The sequence below is a fragment of the Anser cygnoides genome, chromosome 3, assembly GCF_040182565.1.
Source record: "Anser cygnoides isolate HZ-2024a breed goose chromosome 3, Taihu_goose_T2T_genome, whole genome shotgun sequence".
Lineage (NCBI taxonomy): Eukaryota > Metazoa > Chordata > Aves > Anseriformes > Anatidae > Anser > Anser cygnoides.
Genome location: NC_089875.1, coordinates 80336110 through 80353650, shown reverse-complemented (window position 1 = coordinate 80353650; position 17541 = coordinate 80336110).

The following is a 17541-nucleotide window of genomic DNA, read 5'->3' as shown; positions in this document are numbered from 1 at the left end:
TGCTCCCACACGGCTCCGTACCACGGGGTCCATCCCCCAGGAGCAAACTGCTCCAGCACAGGTCCCCCATGGCTGGCAGCTCCCCCCAGACCCCCTGCTCCTGCGTGGGCTCCTCTCCACGGGCTGCAGCTCCGGCCCGGGGCCTGCTCCTGCGGGGGCTCTCCATGGGCCGCAGCCTCCTCCAGGCCACATCCACCTGCTCCACCGGGGGCTCCTCCACGGGCTGCAGCGTGGAGATCTGCTCCGTGTGGGACCCATGCGCTGCAGGGGGACAGCCTGCTCCACCAGGGGCCTCTCCACAGCCCGCAGGGGAACTGCTGCTGCGTGCCTGGAGCACCTCCTGCCCTCCTGCTGCACTGACCTTGGGCTCTGCAGGGCTGTTTCTCTTACATTTTCTCACTCCTCTCTCTCCCACCTGCTGTTGCGCAGCATTTTTTTTTTCCCTTCCTCAAATCTGCTCTCCCAGAGGCCCACCCAGCATGGCTCCCTGGCTCAGCTCTGGCCAGCAGCAGGTCCCTTTTGGAGCCGGCTGGAGCTGGCTCTGCTCTGACATGGGGCAGCTGCTGGGCTCTGTTCACAGAGGTCATCCCTGCAGCCCCCTGCTACCAAACTCTTGCCACGTAAACTGGATACACAGACAGTTTTACTTTGTTTAAACTATTCTGTTAAACTATTCTGTTATTCTGCCAAAATTGTTCATTTAAAATACACAATAAATTAAAAGAGTCAGGGCTTTAGGGATCAAACCCAATTTTCAAATACTGAAAAAATAATAAAAAAGAGGAACTATAATTTTTTTTTTATAATGATTTTAGAAGATTACCTAAAAGTATTAAAGTGTGGGTGGTATAGAGATTCTTTAAACGCTTACTTAGAAGGTGACAGTAAATGAATATCAAATTATCAATAGAATCTTGAAAAGATAAGTGCACCAGTCTTATTTCAATGGTTTGGTTAAACAAACAAACAACAACAAAAAAAGTGTATTATAAATCAAAAACCATCCTTCAGAAAGGAAAATTTTTACTCATATAATTATGATTAAGAGAGATATAACATGTGCTCTGACCAGTTAGAAGGTTGCTACAATAGACATGTCAAAAAATACTTTGGAGTAACAACTTGCTAAGGGGACAAAATTTTCAAATGTATAGAAGCTGAATATCTACAGAATGCTTAAGATGAGAAAAAACATCAGAAAGCCTGTTATGAGAGAATAGTATACTATAACTGAATTTCTAAAAGGTTTTACTCAAGTATAGCATCAGTGGCTTTTAGAGAAAAAAGCATGGATTAGCAATCAGGCTTCTCATTGTTTTCTAACCAGTTACAAGACTAGAAGCAAAGGATGAAAACAATTGTGTGGGTTCCACAAAGCTTCCATTGTGGTATAGATTATTAAAAGAAAAGCTGACCAAAAAGAATTGCCTATGATCTCATGATAGTAGTTGACTGGGGAGTAATATAACAAATGAAATTCTGTCAGTAAATGTATAATGAAACAAAAAGAAAGAAAAACTCAAAAACGATGTGATAAAAAACAACAAAACCAAAACCACAATACCATACCTGGTATGTACAGTATTTATTTAATAATACAGAGAGAGGCAGCAGAGAAAGTCTTACAAAGCAGTTTACTGTTCAACAGAGGTCAGTAAGTCAAATAGAATGTTTGAAAGAAGATAGAGAACAAAACACAAAACCAGTATTATGCCATGGCATAAACATGTGATAAGTACCTATGAAAAATACTGTGGGGTCCTGATCTCCCCATCTCAGAAAATGTATACAGAAATATAAAGTACATAGGTGATAGCTAAGAAATGAAACGAAATAGCTACTTTACAAGAAGAATTGAATTGATGATAACTCTGCTACTCAGAAGAGAGATGCCTGGTGGGAAATAAGATAAATTATGGTGAAATCATGACAGTCATATGAAAGAAATGGCTACTCACTATTTTTCATAATGCAAGAACCAAAAAAAAAAAAAAAAAGTCTATGAATAATGAGGCAACTGTTTCAGAAAAAAAAAAAAAAAAACAACGTAAATTTTCATCCAATATGCAGATAAAGTATAGAGCTGTACTGCTACATGAACTACTGCATGAATGGTGGAAAAGCTGTAAATACTGTCTCTGGTTCACAAGACAGCTTACTACTGGAAGCAAGAAGGATATTCTATGCCACTCAGCTTGGCCAGTTTATGTGCTTATTGCTTATGCTGCTAGTCACTGGTAAAAAGAGGCCAGATCATGCTTTTTGTTTGTCACAGTACAACTGTTCTTACAGCTTAATATTACCCAAACTTATTGACTTAGTGCACAAATATATTACACTGTCAGCATGGAGCCTCCTCTGTAGTAAAACAATTAAGATAAACTCAGTGAGGAGAGATTTCAGGGTCAGCTAAAACCACTGTAAAAAGCAGTTCATAAAATAGTTATTTTCTTTTGGTGCTCCTGTCTACATTGCTTTTATTTGATGCATTCTGCCCTCAAGTCAAACTATCAAAAATACTCCATGGCATAAAGGAACACAAATGCCAGCATAGTCAGATAACACTATTGATAATTTACTGGATGTAGCCAGACAAGTAGCTCTTAGATGACTGAGTTCATTGCTGAAGAATAAGTGGCTAGGGCGGTATCATGAAAAATTACAGATCTCTTTCAGATTCAATTTCTGGAAAGCACAGGAAAGTATCTGAAACAATTTATAATAGATGTTTCTGTGAGGAAAATATGTACCTCCAGCTGGTCAAATCAGTTGTTAGTTAGCTAGTGTCCTGCTTTCAACTGGGATAGAGTCAATTTTCTTCCTAGTATCTGGTATGGTGCTGTGTTTTGGATTTAGGATGAGAATAATCCTAATAACACACCGATACTTTAGTTATTGCTGAGCAGAGCTTACATTAAATCATGAACTTTTTGGTTTCTCCTACTGCCCTGCTAGTGAGGAAGCTGGAGGTGCACAACCAGGAGTGCTGACCCAAACTGGCCAAAGGGATATTCCATACCATATGGCATCATGCTCAGAGATAAATCTGTGGGGATTTACCGGGGTGGGGGTCTGCTGTTGCTTGGAGACTGGCTGGGCATCATTCAGCTGGTGGTAAATAACTGCACTGTTTATTTATTTTTTGTCCCTTCCCTTCCCTTCCCTTCCCTTCCCTTCCCTTCCCTTCCCTTCCCTTCCCTTCCCTTCCCTTCCCTTCCCTTCCCTTCCCTTCCCTTCCCTTCCCTTCCCTTCCCTTCCCTTCCCTTCCCTTCCCTTCCCTTCCCTTCCCTTCCCTTCCTTCCCTTCCCTTCCCTTCCCTTCCCTTCCCTTCCCTTCCCTTCCCTTCCCTTCCCTTCCCTTCCCTTCCCTTCCCTTCCCTTCCCTTCCCTTCCCTTCCCTTCCCTTCCCTTCCCTTCCTTTCTTATTAAATTGTTCCTGTGTCAGACCATGAGTTCTTGCATTTTTCATTTCAGTTCTCTCCCTCGTCCCACTGTAGGGGGTGGGGGAAGAAAGTGAACAAATGGCTGTGGGGTGTTTAGCTGTCCTGCAGTTAATCTGCAACTGCTAGTTAGTTAGTCAATTAGTTAGGCCAACAAGCTAGTTCAGCTACTAGATTTATAGATTGCTAATAACTATTGTGATAATGTTTTCTAACAGTTTGAGTATATATGTGATCATCATCCTACAGCTCAGGCAGGATTGCCACAGCATACCTCAGCTAGAAGCCTGCAGCACTTAAGATATGCCTATAAAATAAAAATACCAAATTACTTAAAGTTTGTTCCTTTTGTTTGGGATTTTCTAGGGCTTGGATGGATGATGTTTCCTAAAACTCTGAAAAAAAAAAAAACTCAAAAAAAAGTTCTGAAGGGAAGACTGATGTTTCCTGTCTTTGGCCCAGCAGAACTTTCCACATGGAGGTCCTCTGTGTGGTTCACAAAGATCACAACTCAGATCCGTGGAAAATAATTTTCTCCAGTAGCTAAAACCACTGCAAAACTTGGCAGCAATAAATACAGCAATACAAGCACTTTCTCCAGACTTTATTTAGTGCACCATGTGCACTAAACAGTAGTATGGCTGCAGTACCAACAACAGTGTAGAACATGCCTCCTGCCACACAGTTTTTCCTTGTGTAAAAAAAAAAAAAAAAAAAAAAAAAAGAGAGAGAGAGAGAAAGAGAGAGAGAGAAAAGAAAACAACCAGCATACTAAAAATGTTGTCCACAAGTTCAATGAAATACCAGAGGATAGAGGGCCATATGTTAGAGTGACAAATACAGTATAGTATCCTATGTAAAATAGATTTTATTTTATACCATAATCATTGTGTGATTCAAAAAGTTAAAAAAGTAATCAAGTTATAGAGTGTCTTATTTGTTTCCACTTTATATTGAAATCCATTATGTTAGACTAAAAGAAAATGTAAGGCCTTTCTTTACTCAAGTCAATGGCCAAGAAAATCATTATCAAACTCTGTTATAAAATAGATTTTCTGCTGTTGGATATTGAAGCTTCTCAGGGTACCGTGACTTCATTAAACTATTTGACCCTACTTATGTCTTATGAAGTACTTTATGAAATAATTGTAGACTTTAAGGATGCTTTTCTTAGCAAATAACGGTTACAATTTCAACAGAGATGTTCAGATTTATCTTGCAGGAAATTATAGACAGTGCAATACTGTATTTTCACCTTTCAAGCTGTCAGAATAAATACCATGTTAGAAAAATCTAAATATTGCACTTGGCAAACATGCAAATTCCTTGCCTAGAAGATCCATTTATTATTATCTTTACTATACACACATTTTTATGCCAAATCCTGCATTTACATATGTTTGGATAGGTTTGTAATGGGTTAGGATGCTATTCATTAGCAAGGGCAGTTGTAACAGAGGTAATGCAAAAAATGTTTGAAGACTGTTATACCTGCTTATTATTTAAAGATATGTTTCTCTGAAGATAATAAATAGAGAAAAGCTAAGACCCCATTTTCCCCTTTTCTTGTTATAATATTCTTATTCTGCTTCCATATTATCTCGCATCAGAAAAGTAATAGGCTATCATCCCTGAATGAATTTAGTTTCTCATTCAATTTAATCTCACTTCATATTTATTATTCTTATGTTGCTTCTCAACTACTAATCCCCCTAAAATAATTATTTCCAAGTTTTCTCCTATTTTTTTTAGCTGGCCTAGTGTGTTACATGTTATCAAGAAGCCCATTTGTCTGGTGACATCTTAGCAGAGAAAGTCTTTCCCAGACCCGAGGCTCACTTACTTGCTTAATTGCCATCTTTCTGCCTCAGAACATCAGGATCAGAGCTGAGAATTCATATACCTCAATTCCTGTCCTCCAAGTCCTCTTCTCTAGTCTGCTTCAGACAGGTTTTGCAAATTGCAACCACTATCTAGCCCCTTTGCAGCTGTCCCTCAACTAGCAATGTAAGAAACTTAGACATAAATACTTTCCAAAATTGTGCCCAGATAGGAACAAGAAAAAAAGTAAAAGGTTCCCAAACAAATAATGATGCCTAATTATTTATTCATTTGCTTGCAATTTGCAGTGTTCTGTACATATTATATTTATTTTTAAAAGAGGACATCCGATTTGTTTTGCTGTATGTAATTATGTCCATTTGGGAGCACCATCTGTGCTCCCCAAAGAGGGGCAGTAGAGATATCTGTAAATATCCAAGAATATCCAAAACACAGACAACCTGCAATGTAGGTGGAAAAAAGTTAAATTATTAGCAGAGGCAGGGAGCAGTCATTGCCAAGTCACATAAGCAATAAAAAAAAAAACAAACATCAGTTTAAAAGCAGACTGCCAAGAGTTTGTTGCAACACAGAGATAAAAGTCACTTTACCAGTATCACGCTGGAAAGAAAGGACTTGTTGTACAAAGTAATAGGTGGCACATAATGAAAACTTTTTTTCTTTTTAAGCCTAACAGTGGCTTTTCTTTTTCAGCTTCTCTTTGTTAACATGGTTCAACTGGGACTCCTGTGTTAAAAAAGGGCCTGCCTCTAATCACAATGTGGTAATTCATTTCCTTTCATTATGATTCCCTTTTTTTCCACAGCTTATTGGGGAAGATTCTGACTTAAAATGAGATGCAGGTCTGGTCTTTTATGGCTGTCTTTTACTAGCAACTGCTTAGATGTCAGAGGTTAATAACAGGACCTTGAAAAAAAATATGCTCAACTCTCTTCTGGCATGCTACTGAATGGCAAAATATACTGTACTGAACATATGGGAGAGGCACTTTGTAGAAAAAACATTCCTTGTATTTCTCATTCATGTGAGTTAGCAAGTCAAGTTGCATACTTAAGGAATTATAGCACTTTTCATGTAAAAGAAAGCAGTAAATGACCTATCTGCCCCTTGTTATTTGATACCTCTCATAGATTTTCAAGACAAGGAAAGAAGGTGCTAAAGTCCCCGTTAGCAAAATCTCTCCTGCCTTCAAATATCATTTATGCAGAGTAGTAGCTTGCTTTTCTTTGAAAGCAAAACAAAATGGAAAGTGCTGGTTCTTGTAGGACAACTCATGGGGGAATAGAAAAAAGTGAAATATAATGATAATACTTAGAAAATATAAGAGCTTGCAAGAAGCACCTGAAGTGTCTCATGCATCTTTTAGATAACATTTCCAAATGAAGAAGCCCTAAGTTGAAATCTTAACCCTAAGTCAAGTCAGAGAAAATTATTATCCCTAACTTCAACTAGATCAGCATTTCACTCCACATGAGAAGATGAGATTAAACAAGTATGTTCCATCTAGTTTAGACTGCACAGCGTCTGCAAACTTGTATGGAAACAAATAACTTACTAAAAATAAACTTTTCTTACAGTTGCAGTAACAATTACTGATGAAGAAGGCCACTTCAGACACTCTTTCTTGAAAGAAATAATGGGTAGGGTTCACCTCACCAATAAAGAAAGAAAATTCCAGTGTATTTTCAAAGTCTAAGAAACAATATTTCTAAATTTCGCAATACTTAAAGTATTGTTACAATAGGCTATTGATATCTAAATATAAGCATATCTGACAAAGGAAAATACTACTTCCTATTGGTGATTTGTTGTATCTATTACAAATACTAAAATAAGCATCTCACTGTTTCATTTCTTTATTAGAAGATCACCGAATTACAAAATCATGGGATCTCTTCAAATGATCTAGTCCAACACTGCTGCTCAAGCAGGGTCAGCTACAGCAGGTTGTCCAGGACTGTGTCCACAAGGGTTTTGAATATCTCCATGGAGCAAGACTCTACCACCTCTCTTGGCAATCTGTCCCAGTGTTTGATCACCCTCCCAGTAAAAATGTGTTCTTTTGTATTCAAAAATTCATGTGTTTTAATGTGTGCCAATTGCCTTCTGTCCTGTCACTAGGCACTACTAAGACTCTGACTCCCTTATTTTCATTCCCTCATATCAGGTACTGATGCACACCGATCAGATCCCCTCAGTCCTCTTCTCCAGCCCAAACAACCTCAACCCTCTCAGCCTCTCTTCATAGGATGCTCATAGGAAGGATGCTCCAGTCTCGTAAACATCTTTGTGACCCTTCACTGGACTCAGTCCAGCATGTCCATGTCTTTCTTGTACTGGGGAGCCCAGAACTGTACTCAGCACTCCAAGTTTGGTCTCACCAGTGAGGATCGCCTGCCTCGACCTGCTGGCAACACCTGTCCAAAACCTGCAAGACCTTGTTTGCCAAGCTGCCAATATTATGGGAGGGAGTGCTTTACTGCACTTGTAGTAAAGGCTTTACTATAGTTGAGGTAAATGACATCCATTGTTCTCCCCTCATCCACCAAGCTTGTCACATTGTTGTAGAAGGTTGTCAGGTTGGTAAAGCATGACTTCTCCTTTGTTAATACGTGCTTAGTACTCCCAAACACCTTCTTGCCCTTCATGTATCTGGAAATAGTTCCATGGAGGAATTCCTCCATCACCTTTACAGAAATTGAGGTGAGGAACTAACTAAATTTGAGAAAAGGAGATTTAAGTTAAAAATCATAAAAATCTATTTAAAAGTGAGGACAGTGAAGCATTAGAACAGGTTGTTAAGCAAAGCTGTGCAAGTTTTTAGAGGAAATTTTTTATAACTGTCCCTTAAGAATGACAGAATTATAGTGAATAGTGTTTCCTTTTAATATTCATTTCCTCACTACTGAGGAAAAAAAAAAAATTGTACAACACACTATTTTTATTTCAGTAGCCTGTACAGGCTACAATCGAGGATTAAACTCTTTTTATTCTACCTAGTTTGCATGTGCAAAACAAAAAGATCATTTTTACTCCCTAGTATTTTAGTCCATCAGACTTGTCTGACAAATAATGCGTTATAAGTTAAGAAATGGATGGGCTTTTTCTCTGGGTTATTTTTAATGCACTGTTACGCAAGTTAGTTCCCAGTGTATTATTAACCAATCATAAAGAAGATGATAGTCAGAAAGTGCTTTTACCTCTGATTACAATAGGTAAACAAAGAAATACTACCTATAAAATGCATAACGTTTCATATGTAAACTCTTTAAATCTTTTTATTCTTTCAGTATCAACTGAAGAATAGCTCCCTTCAGACCCCACAAATCAAAACAAATATGGGTGATCTCTCATGTGTCTCTCTTTTCCTCCCCTATCTTTCCTATGATGCTTAGGCAAACAATTGTTCCAGGCACCTGTTGCTTTTAATCACAATTCAACACAAGAAGTCTACAGAATCTTAAGGTTTGTTTTTAGAAAGTAGCAACTGAAATGTACCAGCGCTAACATTAAACTGATTATATTGTTCGTTTTATTTCCCTCCTTGTGCCCCATTGTTTCTATTTTGAATGATATTTTGCAAGATTGATTATAAATTATTATATTTCGTTTTATAAATTTGTGCTAGTTAAATGAAGATTTTCTTTTTTTAAGCATGTACTAAAACATCCCTTAAAAAGGACTAATCCACATACATATCATGGTGCTGTTTGGCTGTGCTTAACAAGTAATCTGCTCTACAGTATACCTTCAAGATATACCAGAATTCAATTACCTCTGCAGGTCTTATACTACAAGATCATCTAAAGCAATGCCCTTGAACCAAGAGTAGAGGCTGAAAGGTGCATACAGCTGAGAAACTTACTTGAACTTACTTTTTTTTTAACTTTCCACAGCATACCTGACCCTCTGATGACTCCTGTGGGTAAAATGCTTTTGAAAAGGGTTTCTTCCCTAGCACAATGGGAAGCATAATTTCTCATGATCTTCTATTTATTTGTATGAAAATTGCAAAGAATTATGAAATGTACTGAATGGTTTTTAATTAAGGGATGTGATTATTCCCCGAGATGTGCTTGTGTTATCCCCAGTGACTTCCTGAAAGCCCTGCATCAAAGCTGCCAATCAACCCCCATATCCTCTGCAGCATACTATATCATTACACAGGACTAACAATCTTTACAATAGAAAATCAGTAACCATAAAATGATCTTCAAATCATCATCTTTGCTATGAACTGTATTTTGATTAAGTTCCTGGCTCACATTAGCTGCTTTTTAAGACATGGGAGGAAAGTGAGTCATACAGTATCTCTTAAGTCTGGGGCCAAGACTAAGCAATATTTGTAGATGATGTACAACAGACACCAGAGAAAGGCACTTTTCCCCAAAGAAGGACACTCTACTCCTAGAAAAATCAAGTCATCTGCATATTTCTAAATAAGCACTAACTGTCAGGATACTTGTTGACAATATTGCTTTATGAGAGTAAACAAAAAATCATACCTGACTTTTGCATTTGTTTTAGTAAAAAAAAAAAAAAAAAAAAAAAAGTGGGCAAAATCTGTGCTCCGAATTGGCATTTTGCTACCAGCTTCCACACTCATCTATGCAATTGTCTATACTTTCCAATATCCTACATATTTTTATCCTCCTGAGCTGACCTGCAGTGCCACCAAGGGTCACCTTAACACCTATTTATTTAGGAGATCCTACAAGAATCTAGCCAATTAAATTCTAGTTTTGATTCCACTATTGGTAATACAAATACTATAATAACAGTAAGATAAGACAGTCATTAATGGTGTACAACTACCTCTCCCTTCCAACTCTATATTGAATCATGCTTGAGAAGTTTGTAAGCCCTCATGATAAGCAATATCTCTTTTCATCTATTTTGTGAAACATTTTCATCCAATTAGGGGCTACACAAAATAAATTATTATTGTTATTATTATATAGGCACTGACCAATGGAGAGTCATGCTCTGTCAATAATCTAATGTCAAAAATTGTTAGAGACTGTAATAATGAAAGCTGCAGTGCTTGACCATTTGCCAGCTCAGTGAGGTTTCCTTTTCTCTTCGTGATAAATCAGCTGCCAAGTCTGCCTACGGTCTCAAGTGCAACAATAACTGCATGCCGTTCATCCCTCTCTCATCACGTAAAACAGTAAGATCTTTGAATTAATTAGATGCCTTCATGATGCAGATGGTTTTAACTGCATAATTACGGAAATTACTGGACTCACTTGGCAACCTTCCAGACACTAATGCTTGGCTATATAATGCAAACAGATATTCTTGTGAACTACCAGGTCACCTTCTTGCCGTATCCTGGTCTGCATGATCCTGTTTTGCTTCTCGCAATTCTAACAACATTCCAAGATGAGACCCTCAATGCGGGAAAAGTATGCTGTTGGTAGAAGAGCTCTTCAAGTGCAGTTTGTGTGGCTGAAAGAGCAATGGGGATTCTATTTTGGTAACTGCACCAAACATTTTCTGCATCTCAATTACATAAACACTAATACACAGAAGGAAACTATGCTGTTTTATAGAACAGCAATGTAATAAAAATTCTAGTATGCTTCCCATTCTAGGTTTATGAGCTCAAACTAACCAGGATGGAAGGCAGGAATACTTTAAACACAAATACATCTTTTTTATTTTATTTTATTTTTTATGAGGAAAATCTGTGCTTCATAGTGCTTCCACTATTGGAAGTGCTCATTTCATAGTCTAACTCAACATATTCCCTCCATTCTCTTGTGACTCCTTCGGTGCCAGCACCTTTCAAATTGCAGACTGATTTGGCAGCATATACATTTCTCTGTAGCCTTTTGTCATCCCAGCTGCACTACTGCTATAAGGCCATGCAGTACATTTCGGTGCTTTAAGATACTGCACACCTTCAACCTACTTTGAGCCAGTATTTCTGTTCAATATGTGACTACAAATTGAAATTTGTTATAAACTTTTACTGGGAAATGAGACAAATAATTTATCTCACCCAGCAATCCTTCAGACAAACAAAACAAAACAAAACAAAAAAAGTACATTTGTTACTGTTTATTCAACTGCAGCTTAATCATGTACCCAGTGGTCAAAAAGAAAATGTAGTTGTCTTCGTATGACAGTTACATCTCAGCGTGAAATGTATTAGTGCTTCATTTATTCCTAAAAAAAATAATAATAATATAAAAAAAGGGTAGTAAAAAGTTTGAATTGCAAATAGCACGTTGTTTGATACTAGTACATTTTCATCACTGATGTTCCACAGCAACAACAATAACAAAACATAGCACTACTTATTTTAATATTCACATATACAGGCAGCAGTTAAGCACACAGACCTCTGAACCTCACTTTTAAACCCTGGTGGTAGTTTAACTCTGCAGTAGCTATGTGATCTTTGCTGGTTTCCTTACAAGATTAAAAGGAATTATTTTATCCTGCAGAGCTATCCTGACCACAAAACAAAATCACTAAGCGGTTTTATCTTGAGAAAGTTAATAGGCACTCTAAACTGGGCCTTTTAAAATGGTAAGACTACAGCCTTTCTGGATGTACAGTTAGGTAAATGTGCATTTGCATTTTATATGTGTATTACCTTGTGTGGCAATGAGAACAGTTCTTATTTCTTCTGAAAGTTTGCATGCATTAATGCATGACTAGCAACTGAAATGCTGGATCACTCTTAGAAATGGGATGAAATACTATTCAGATTATTTATTTTCTCAATTAATACTAAATCAATTAATGCTTAGATGGTATTGGAACACTCTGAATCCAAATTGATGTTTTTAATGCGTAGCTGCGGACCATGTGCCTTTTTTTTAAACACTCCCTTGCTTTGGTTCTTTTTCTTGCCAACCCCACCTATCTCAGGTATGTTTAAAGCATATGCCACTCTATCACCAAAGCAACTCAATCTTTGTATCATCTTCCTTTGAAGAACTATTTATTCTGTTGCAACTGATGATAAATAAATAAATAAACCATTGCATATGACTACCTAGGTTGAATTACATTTTCTGCCAGAAGAAGAAAACATCGTTGTCTTATCACAGTTCATTTAATCTAAGAGGAAGCACAAATGAGGCTTTTAATTTCTGAGGGAGATGAGACTCCAAATCAAATACATCCACAGATTGATAACTACTCCATGGAAAACCTTGAAAACAATATGTAAATTCTGTCTGTATCATTTTCTTTATCAGCAGAGAGAAAAAAAAATGTTTTTTTTTTCCCTAAAATATGTGACTTCGCTTCTAACCAGAAATATATATATATATATTAAAAAGAGTTAAGCTTGCTAACTGACTATATCTTTTTATCTTTCCAGAAAAGGTCTTAGAACTTAATAAGGAATGAAAGAAAGAAAAAGCTCATCCAAATATATGCTAACATAACCTACATGCAACATATTGTCTGCATTCTTTGCTCTATGAATAACCTTCATACAAATCCAATATATACAACAGCACAGCTTGCCAAGCTTGGTAAACAAGGTATACAGCATTTTGACATCCTAGAATTATTAGCTACATAAATATTATTTCCCTGTGTAAGTAAAAGAAATTTCTACCTACATATATTGCCTAGACATAAAAATATAAATGGAACTTTCTAAGGTGACTATAGTACTTTTCCTATGGCTGCAAGTTCTTATTTTTTTCTCGCTTATCCAGGTTATTAATTTCACAGCACAAATTTAAAAATATGCAAAGTCCACAGTTTTCCAAGGAAAAACACTGATTTTATACACTTGAGTAATACTTTTGAATCTAATGTAACTTCTGTATATATAGAGTAGGTCATTTCTGAGAAGGCTGGAAGAAACCTCTAATAAATAAAACAGTGTAGTGAACCATTCAGTAAATCCAGGGATTAGTTTCATGACAGAGAAAGAGTATGACCTTAATTAGGGCTCGCTTACATCCACAGCTTAAAGACTTACAGTCATCCATGGTTGTTTTAAAATTGCCTTTCCAAACATGTACCAAGCAACGGTAGGGCTATCCAAAACCAAAATCTGACCGAAACATTATAGTATCTCTCCTGCTGTTGAAAAATGGACTGAAAAAAGGACCCACACTATGCCACTCTTTGTGGCACAAAAGCAAAGCTGTCTTTTGCTTCTGCCCAGAGACTGATGAAACCAAACAAGGAGCTTTGGAGTGTGAGCCATGACAAGAAGGAAAGAAAAGTTTTTGGTCTCTCTGTGTCCAGAGGGATCCAATTTTATCAGATGCTTACTGAGCATGACCAGCATTAAAAACAGAATCACAGAATTGTCTAGGCTGGAAGAGACCTCCAAGATCACCTAGTCCAACCTCTGACCTAACACTAACAAGTCCTTCACTAAACCATACCACTAAGCTCTATATCTAAACATCTCTTAAAGACCTCCAGGGATGGTAGCTCAACCACTTCCCTGGGCAGCCCATTCCAATGCCTAACATCCCTTTCGGTAAAGAAGTTTTTCCTAATATCCAACCTAAACCTCCTCTGGTGCAAATTTAGCCCATTCCCCCTCGTCCTGTCACCAGGCACGTGGAAGAATAGACCAACCCCCACCTCTCTACAGCCTCCTTTAAGGCACCTATAGAGAGCAATAAGGTTGCCCCTGAGCCTCCTCTTCTCCAGGCTGAACAATCCCAGCTCCCTCAGCCGCTCCTCGTAAGACTTGTTCTCCAGACCCCGCACCAGCTTCGTTGCCCTTCTCTGGACTCGCTCGAGCACCTCCATGTCCTTCCTGTAGTGAGGGGCCCAAAACTGAACACGGTACTCGAGGTGCAGCCTCCCCAGAGCTGAGTACAGGGGGACAATCACTTCCCTAGACCTGCTGGCCACACTGCTTCTTATACAAGCCAGGATGCCGTTGGTCTTCTTGGCCACCTGAGCACACTGCTGGCTCATATTCAGCCGACTATCAACCAGTACTCCCAGGTCCTTCTCTGCCAGGCAGCTTTACAACCACTCATCTCCCAGCCTGTAGCGCTGCTTGGGGTTGTTGCGCCCCAGGTGCAGGACCCGGCACTTGGCCTTGTTGAACTTCATACAGTTGGCCTCAGCCCATCAGTCCAGCCTATCCAGATCCTCCTGCAGAGCCTTCCTGCCCTCGAGCAGATCGACACATGCACCTAACTTGGTGTCATCTACAAACTTACTGAGGGTGCACTCGATCCCCTCATCCAGATCATCGATAAAGATATTAAAGAGAACTGGCCCCAGTACTGAGCCCTGGGGGACTCCACTAGTGACTGGCCTCCAACTGGATTTGACTCCATTCACCACAACTCTTTGGGCCCGGCTATCCAGACAGTTTTTAACCCAACGAAGAGTACGCCATTCCAAGCCACAAGCAGCCAGTTTCTTGAGGAGAATGTTGTGGGAAATGGTATCAAAAGCCTTACTGAAGTCAAGGTAGACCACATCCACAGCCTTTCCCTCATCCACTAAGCGTGTCACTTTGTCATAGAAGGAGATCTGGTTCGTCAAGCAGGACCTACCTTTCATAAACCCATACTCACTGGGCCTGATCGCCTGGTTGCCCTGTAAGTGCCGTGTGATGACACTCAAGATAATCTGCTCCGTGAGCTTCCCTGGCACTGAGGTCAAACTGACAGGCCTATAGTTCCCCGGGTCTACCCTCCAGCCCTTCTTGTAGATGGGCGTCACATTTGCTAGCCGCCAGTCGACTGGGACCTCCCCTGACAGCCAGGACTGCCAATAAATGATGGAAAGCGGCTTGGCCAGCTCCTCCGCCACTTTTCTTTCAGTACCCTCAGGTGGATCCCATCCGGCCCCATTGACTTGCGTACATCCAAGTGCTGTAGCAGGTCGCCAAACATTTCCTCATGGATAGTGAGGGCCACATCCTGCTCCCCATCCCCTTCCACCAGCTCAGGGTACTGGGTATCCAGAGAACAACTGGTTTTGCCGCTAAAGACTGAGGCAAAGAAGGCATTAAGCACCTCAGCCTTTTCCTCATCTTTTGTAACTAAGTTTCCCCCCGCATCCAGTAAAGGATGGAGATTCTCCCTAGTCCTCCTTTTTGTGCTGATGTATTTATAAAAACATTTTTTGTTATCTTTAACGGCAGTGGCCAGATTGAGCTCCAGATGAGCTTTGGCCTTCCTTATTTTGCCCCTGCACAGCCTCGCAACATCCTTATAGTCCTCCTGAGTGGCCCGCCCTCTTTTCCTAAGATTATAAACCCTCTTTTTTCTCCTAAACTCAAGCCACAACTCTCTGTTCAGCCAGGCCGGTCTTCTTCCACGCCGGCTTGTCTTTGGGCACGTCGGGACAGACTGCTCCTGAGCCATCAAGATTTCCTTCTTGAAGAGTGCCCAGCCTTCCTGGACTCCTCTGCCCTTCAGAACCACCTCCCAGGGGACTCTGCCAACCAGTGTCCTCAACAGCTCAAAGTCTGCCCTCCAGAAGTCCAAGAAAGGAGTTTTACTGGGCCCTCCCCTGACTTTGCCAAGAATAGAGAACTGAACCATTTCATGGTCACTCTGCCCAAGACAGCTCCCAACCACCACATCTCCCACCAGTCCGTCACTGTTTGTGAACAGAAGGTCTAGCGGGGCACCTCCCCTGGTAGGCTCACTAACCAGCTGCGTCAGGAAGCTATCTTCCATGCTCCCCAGAAACCTCCTAGACTGCTTTCTCTGGGCTGTGTTGTGCTTCCAGGATATGTCTGGGAAGTTGAAGTCCCCCACGAGAACAAGCGCTGATGATTTCGCAACTTCTGCCAGCTGCCTGTAGAACTCCTCAACCGTCTCCTCATCCTGGTTTGACGGTCTATAACAGACCCCCACCAGGATGCTTGCCTTGTTGGCCTTCTCGCTGATCCTAACCCATAGGGACTCAACCTTATCATTCCCAGCCTCCAGTTCCACAACATCAAAACACTCTCTAATATAGAGAGCCACACCACCACCCCTTCTGTGCTGCCTGTCCCTCCTGAAGAGCCTACAGCCAGACATTGCAGCACTCCAGTCATGACAGTGGTCCCACCACGTTTCCGTGATGGCAACCAAGTCATAGCCTGCCTGCTGCATGATGGCTTCCAGCTCCTCTTGTTTGTTACCCATGCTGCAAAGCATGCTACGAAGCATCAGGATTAGAGTATTGAATTCACATGTCCAGTATCAAGAAGAAAAAAATTAAAAGTATTAAAAGTATGAGAAGGAGAGATGTACATTCCATGGTCAAGGTAGTATTCTCTGTATTCCTGCTCTGTAGGAGTGCTTTGCTATCTGAAAATATAACTCAGCATTAAATTCCAATATTAGATTAGGTTCCACATAATTTTAGAAATTAAATACCTTATTTTGTTGTCACTAAATGAACTTTGAGGGAACAAAAAGGTTTCCAGCTGCTGGCTTCTCACCTGACTGCTGCTCCCAAGGGCATCTGTTTTACATACATACACTGACAATTCAGTGTCTTCCGAATATTCTACAACAAAAGGTGAATATACTAAGGATATGAATGAGTACAGAATTGTAAGCGAGAAAGAGAGACTCATGATTTTGACACAGATAGGACTCCTTGGAATAAAAGAAAAGGCTACAAGCACAGGGTACTCCTTCTTTTGTATTTGCTCTGAAGCCAGAATATGCTATTACAGCTATTATGTCCATAAATAAAGAATAAGTGAGAAAACAGAGGATATAATGGAAAATTATGAAAGCTGAAAGAAAGGTAAGAACATACACTGCAGACAGGCTGGTGAAAGGTACACCTTAATCTAACATAGAAAAATAAACAAGTATAAGACGAAGGAAAAATAAATGTAAGACATTAAAAATTCAAAATAATTGTGGTAATACTGTTAATCAACCAGTGTTAAGTGTAACCAGTTAACAATATTACCACAGGCATATTAACCTTCCTTGTCCCACCTAAGTTTCAACTGACATAATTATCTTATTTCATTACTATGCAGATAATATAATGATGACTAATTATATAATTTGAACTTTTTTTTTTTTTTAAATCTTAGCCAGTACATTTGGTCTGTTCAGCAACAATGTTCAAACATAACAGATCTGATTTTTTTTCTCTGATTAAAAGAATATATTTATTCTTCCTGCCAAATAAATGACCAAATGAAATTTCAGATTTACTTCTCTATTCTTAAGCTATTTAATTTTCAAATAAACTTTCTTATTTCTAGTAGTAGTTTGTCCACATGATAAAGAGCAAGTAAAAATTAAAGTTATGTTCTCTACAAAATACAAATGAAA